A 7,247-nucleotide genomic window follows, 5' to 3' on the forward strand; every position below is an offset into this window, starting at 1 on the left:
TGAATTTGGATCCAGAGTCCCTTCAAATTTGGGAATGTGTGGATCTTTCTTAGATATAAGTATTATTTATTAATGTTTTGAATTTCAGTACTGCATAGAGGCGCTGACCAAAATCAGGTCTCCCTTGTGCAAAGTGTGGTACACACAGATAGTCAGATGGCATTGTGCTGAAGAGCTTGCAATCTAATAGAGAAGATAGACAACGGGTAGGAGAATCTCTATTTTACAAATTTGGAAGAGAGGCACAGTCAGATTATAGGCTAGATTTTCAAAAGAGTTTAGTGCCTGCAACTGGGAGCAAGTTTGCCAAAGAACCCAGCTCTATTTAGAAAGCTTAGCGAAGTGGCCAGATTTTCAGAAGTGATCAAATGAGTTGCTCTTATTATGAATGATTGCGTGTCAAGCTACTGAGCACTTCTAAAAAGCTGGTCATAAGTAATTTACTAAAGAAATCTGTTGCAGAGCTGGGAACTGAACTCAGAACTCTTGAAATCCATTCTTCCTAATTCAGCAAAGCACTTTAGCTTCTGCACAGCATTAACTTTAAACATGTCCTTAAATACTTTACTAAACTGAGGCCTTTTCAGCATTCAGATAACCCATTTTTAAAGAATAGTTTGAAATTAGAGCAAGTTGAAAAATTTTCAGTGTAACTAAAATGTTTCATGGTAACTTATTTTCAACTGGAAAATTTGAGTAGATGTCCCAGAATAGCCTGGTGGTTAGGGCACTCAGCTGGGGTGTGGGGAACCCAGGTTCAAGTTCTTGCTTCCAAAGAGGAAGAACATGGACTTGAACCTAGGTCTCTCACATCGAAGATGGGGGCCCTAATTACCTAGCTGTTCTGGGGTGGGTGGGCTTTTTCATGATACTTCTAAAGGTATCATTTTTATTCTGCATTGGAAAGAAAAATTGAGAAACCTCAAAAAATTTCACAAGATGGAATTGTTTTTTGGCCAGCCCTATTTGAGATAACACACCAGTCAATGGCTTAACTCTCAATTAAAATAATGAATAGAGTTTACAAAGTTTGTCTAGGCTCACCAAAGAATTCAATTGGGAAGCAGTCTCTTATTCTTTGTAATAATAATATGTGATGGAGCTATTTTCTCTAAAAGTGTTGATCCATCAAACCACTATTAAAACTGAAAGAAACAGACACACACAAAAAGAGGTGCTACCTCAAACACAAATTCATGTCTGCATTCAGCACACAGAATGTAGCACATTGTACTGTTGTCTAATAAAAGGGTTTTCTAGTAATTGCAGCTGAAATTATTGTGATCTCTCTTTCAGAAGATCTAAAGGAGTTTTTCCATGTACCAGTATTTAGTTTCTATAAAGCCATCTTGCATTACGTACTTAGAAAAATCTGGCAACTCTAACTATATACACTATGGAGTATTATAGCAGAAGGACAGGTAGCTTTTCTATAGTTAAGGTTAAGATCAGCTTTCTGTTTAAAGGTTGAGTGTTCTAAGTGCTCTAAAATCTGCATGGTTAACAGATTTCTTGAAATTTGGTGTGCTTCATTGGGACGGAGGATATGGTCATTGATCCAAATTTGGGACTATTTGACCAAGAGGTTCCTGAGATAAGTGCCGAGGGGGGGGAAATACCTTTTCTTAGAGCTGAAATATTCTGGTAATTGTATTTTTGTTACAGATATAATAGAGATCGAACCAAGGCTAAGATCATCATACCAGGGTCTAACGCTTCAGGATTGCCCCAATAGAGAGCATGGCATCCACGTGCCCTTTTGGGAAAAAAAATAAAGCATTATTTGAAAAAGTTTGCTTCTCCAGTTTGGCACACTAAGATCCATGTGCCTATTCATGCACCTAATGGATTACACTGAGCATATACTGAGAGAGAAGCTAACTATCTGGAAAACTACCTCTTCATCACAGGACCTGTGTTAGCCTTGCCGGGAGTGCTTTCCTGCAGCAGGCCACAGCATGATAGGCACGCCTGCCTCACAGTTTCCCCTCTCAGGTAACACAGTAACTACATGCATGTTTAGCATCTAATCTGTCAACATAGTGTATTATCAGCAGATAGTTAAAAACAGTCCATAATCAAGAGTCCCAACATAAAATCCACCCCCAGCGCAAACAGTCACTAAAATTACCCACGTCTCATCCCACAAAGATGCACATGCTGCACACTGGCATCTTTGACCATGCCCAGATTCTCAGTCAGTCTTCCCCTTCCTTGTGCCAGGACAGTCACCCCAGCCCTTCCAACTGGAGTGCAACCCTGCAAGTCCCAGCAGGAACTCTTCCAGCCTCTCTGCTGGGAGCATCCCTCATTCCCCCTGGCCCTCTCCTGGTTCCTCTGTGTCCAGGTCTCCAGCCCTGGCGATGATAGCGAGTAAACTTCTTCACTCCTCTTCTGCTTTCAGCCCCTCTCTGGCCTTTGGCTCTGGCTCTCCTTTTTAGAGATAGAAGGCACCTCTCTCTTGCTGTTCTCCTGCCTCCAGCCTGCCCCCGATCTGACCTGCCCTTTCCTCATTGCCCGGCAGCTCTCATCTGCTTTCTTCCTGACTGATTCTAATTCACCTAGTCTGTCTCCACCATATCGCCCAGGTGCCCTTTTAAAAACTCAATTAATTGGTCAACTTGGAGTTTGCACATAATATGTAGGTGCATTGGCCCTGCCTCCTTTTCAAGGGGCAGTGCCACCCTGTGATATGGTGGGTAGTAGGAGTGAGGAGCCCAGCTCAGTGTGCAGCTCAGGCTACGTAACCAAGGTAGTGTGGCCTTCCAGTAAGCTGCTGCCTGTGATATGTGTACACAGCTGCATAGGGCAGGAGAGCAAGAAACAACTTCTTACTTGGTAATAGCTTCCACAGTGCCAGCTAATGACTTTATGGAACTGGGAAGGGCAAGAGGAAATGGTGATGGTGGTGGGGCTACATGTTGTGGGGAATGGTGGGGCTGGGGTTGGAGAAGAAGAGAGATACATCTGTCTTTTCTTGCCTCTTAAAGTTACTGTAACAACCATATAATAAAACTGTTAAGGTTTTGGGCCATGGACTGTGGATGAGATTTCTCTCATCAGCCCTGTTAGCAACTATACACTGCAAACGTTTCAAAGCACAACCATTATCCCCACTCTACTGTAACAAAATTACAGGAGTGGGGAGGAGCACTGAGGAATCACACAGCAACTGTGTGGCCTAGTGGAAGGATCACTGAACTGGGACTATTCCTAGCTCAGCTACTGGCCTGCTGGGTGACTGCTCTGTGCCTCAGTTTCCCATTTATAAAAATGCGATAGATTCAATGAAATCTACTGCTGAAAAGTAATATATAAAAGCTAGGTATTTAGATTGTTATCTAGCCCCAGTAGCATATCAACTGCAAACCTAGGTGAGGACTACAGCTGTCTAAATGAACACTAACTCCTACTAACAAACATTTCTCTTTCTGTTTAAAAAATTAGGAAGTGGAAGTTTAGAGATGGGGCAATAGCTGGCTAAAGAGTGTCATAAGGTGGGATTTTCAAATGTTCTCTGTTTTATCCTATCTGTGCTCCCATTGAAGTCAATGTCACTTTTACAATTGCAGTCAGTGGAAGCAGAAGGAGGCCAGTGCTGAGTGATTTCGAAAATCCCTCTCTCAGACTATAAACTCTTCAGAGCAGGGACTCTGTCTACCACAAACGACTTGTGCCTCCCGATAGTGGGGGCACAATCTAAAGGGGAGCACATGTAACCACCCCACGTATCTCCTCTGCCTAGTTACCCCCGCAGCCCTGCACCCAGCCCCGCTCTTCCTGCCCTACTGGAGTTACCTGCAGGGAGGGCGGGAGGGGTGCTCTGTCCTTTTTGTGCTGCGTCTACCCCCCCAAACCCTTCTGGCACATTCATAATGCAGTTAACTGGCATTATGCTCTCCCTGGCAGCTCTCCCTGGTAGCTGGGCCCACTATGCTCTCCCTGGCCTGGTTGCCAGGGACAGGGGCTGAGTGAGCTGGAGCCTCCCCACTCTCCTGCATGTTTCCAGCTTGCTTGGCCCCTGTGCCCAGCAGCTGGGCCCAGGTGGGAGGTAGTCTTCTGCCGCCGCAGCCAGGCTTTCTCTCAGGCAGCCACCACGCTGCATAGAGCAGCGAACCAGAATGACGAGTATGAGAAGCAGCTGGTCCTACTCCTTCCACTCTCCACCTGGGCTTGGGTGCCAGGGACAGGGGCCGAGCGTGCCAGGGGCAGGGGCACTGGGAGAAGGACAGAACCTCTTTCTCTCTCTCTTCCCCCTGGCAGGCCAAGCAGAAATCTGCGGGGGAGGGCACTTGACCCCACATACTCCCCCTACATGTTGACTATGGTACCTATCTCAGTGCCAAGCGCAACAAGGATCTTGATTCCAATTGGAGACTCTGGGTGTTACTATAATATCAATGTTAAATGATTTAATAATAATCTTGAGAAAGCACCTCAAGTTCGCACATTAGCCTCCCTCTATGAGGCATTAACAATTTCTGCCATCAATGTATCCTTGACAGCAAGGGGTCTGGGTCTAACTTGCAGGCTGCCGCAGTACCTCTAGCACTTGTTTGAAATAACTCCAGAGAAGTTGTTTGTCCTTAAGTCATGGCTCTATCCCTGCTGTGGTGGCCATTGTTGTCTGATCTGATTGGTTCTTGTCTGCTACGTATGAAGAATGTTTCCAACTATCATACTCTTTCCAGGCAGATCAGGATTTACCAGGCTGTCAACTAGTTGATGCAATGGTGGACAAGTTGAAGAAAGATAAATATTTCTTGGGGAGAGGTGGAATCTTCTTCCATGACACAGAAGCCCCTGAAACACATCACGATTCTGGATGGGGAGTTTCCATATATTCAAGCTGCGAAACGGGGGACTGCTATACATGTGAGTGGTCTCTGTTGTATATCAGTCTGCTTAAATGGGGATATAGTTTGCATGGTGTTTTGGTAGAACTGTCTTTTGTAAGAGGGTGAAAAGTGACTTGAACTGCATCTTACAAATACTGAATGAACGCAACCTGCCTTAAGCTGTGCAATCTCCTGTCCATTCACTTTCGCATACATTTGGCTGTGGAGTCAGGAGAGCCCAAAAAGCCATCTTTCTGCTTCAGGGATTGTAAATTTTGTACCTGCACATACTCACTTTCTCTGTCTCAGAGAATCTCTAAGTAGGTCACCTATTGTAAATTAAATTAGGCTGCAATTAAATTTAAATTACAGTTACAGCAACCAAGGCATTGGGTAGCTAAAGTGCTGCAAATTAATTACACTGGTGTTGCTAAGTAAGTAATAAATAATTACACTTTTTTGAGTACATAGTTAAAAGGAATTTGCTTTTCCAATTATCATTTTCTAGCAGTGCTGCCCACTAGCTCCCTGAACTTTCCATTCCTGTGACATGCAGGCTGTGACATCCTTACAAGCTCCAGATGCTCAGTCTCCACCCACCCCCTTTAGAAAACATACCTGAATATTTAAATATGAATTAATTAATTCAGAATTTAAAAAATGACAACAAAATGTACCAAGATGAGCCAGCATGATAACATCAGCAGAGCAGGAAACAGCTGGGGCAGATGGCTTTGGGTCTGTCAGCCTGGCTGTCTGTTGCTAATGAGCTTGTCTGCTGACATCAGGTAGCACTCAAAGCCCTACCTTGGGATGAAGGGAGAGGATATCTTTCTCCCTGCTCAGTCATGCTTCCAGTTTATCGCTTTACAGGCCTGCTCTTGGGATTCACAGGGCTGGGGGCAAAATGTAAAAGTAGCCTCATGTTTCCTGGCTTAAAATCAGCTCTCTGTTCCAATTCCCCTCCGTCTTCTCTCTGCCATCACTGCCTCATCTATGTGCATTATTTTTAACTAGCTCTTAGGAATTTTTAAAGATCACTTTGAAGTAGTTCTACAATAATAAGGTTTGTGTTCCTATTTGTTCTCAGCTGATGTAGCAACATTGTGCCAGACCAGGGCCTGGCAAGGAGCCAGGACTCATCTTGATCAGATCGGTAGAGACTAGCAGGACGGTACAGATATGTCCCTGTGGCTGTGCAGTTTTCCAATTGCTGAAGAGAAGTGGTGCACATCTTCCTTTAAATGTGTTGCTGCTACTGGCTCCTCAGCATGTCTGGTCCCAGGAATGAGACAGACACTTTCCCTGAATAAAATATGCTTGGAAAGGGCTGGGAAGATGTAACAGAGGCTATGTCTACACCGCATAGTAAACCTGGTCTGGTGTAGCCTGTACCTGCAAATTCTGTGTTTCCAAGCCTGTGCTTGAGCATCCTATGGATGGAGTGCTGTTGTCCTTTATCAGGCTTTGGAATTTGTTGGAGTCTATGAGTGTTTGTGGTCTCTAACAAATTAGGAACATGTGTCTTTCTTGTTGCCTGGGGGCTGGAGGGGTTGGGATCACTGCCTTAAATGATCTGTCCAAGACCATGCCTGGGTTGTGATGGCCTCAATCTTGACATCTAGGCTGAAGACCAGGTCCAGGGTCTGACTGGCTGCATGAACTGGACCAGAGATGACGGGTGACAGTCCTAAGGAGGAAAGTGAGGAGATGAGTTTTGGGACTTTTGCGTCTGTGGTGTTGCTAGCATGCATGTTGAAATACCCCAGACTTGTCAACCTGGGAGATTTATCACCATTGCCAATAAGGTATCAGTGAGCTTCTCTATGAATCTGTAGTCTGTGGCACTCTGTAAAAGAGTATAAAACTTGTTAGCTTTCACTCTGGTTTCTGCTTTCAGATGGGTGAATTCAAATCAGGTTGTCTTACCTGAGGCACCTCTCTTGCATTTGAAGTTTGCAGAGAAGATGAATAGAGAGCTGCCTGCCTTCTTGTCTCGTCTAGGTCTGTGATGTGCTGCGTATCCTAGGGGATTGTCAGGCTCTGGGCTCTAGGTGGTCAGGGCTGGTGGTTGGAGCAATGGTTGAGGGCAGGGAGGGGGGAGGGATAGCTCAGCAGTTTGAGCATTGGCCTGCTAAACCCAGGTTTGTGAGTTCAATCCTTGAGGGGACCATTTAGGGATCTGGGGTAAAAATTGGGGATTGGTCCTGCTCTGAGCAGGGGTTGGACTAGATGACCTCCTGAGGTCCCTTCCAACCCTGATATTCTATGATTCTATGACAGGGGTTGAAACCAGACATAGAGTCAGGACTGGGCCATGGGCACCACTGAAACTGGTGTCTGGAGACAGGCCATGAGTCAGAACTAAGGTCAGAATCTGTAGACAAGCCAAATCAGGATTGAAGTCAG

This window comes from Dermochelys coriacea, chromosome 11, assembly GCF_009764565.3.
Source record: "Dermochelys coriacea isolate rDerCor1 chromosome 11, rDerCor1.pri.v4, whole genome shotgun sequence".
NCBI classification, from domain to species: Eukaryota; Metazoa; Chordata; order Testudines; family Dermochelyidae; genus Dermochelys; species Dermochelys coriacea.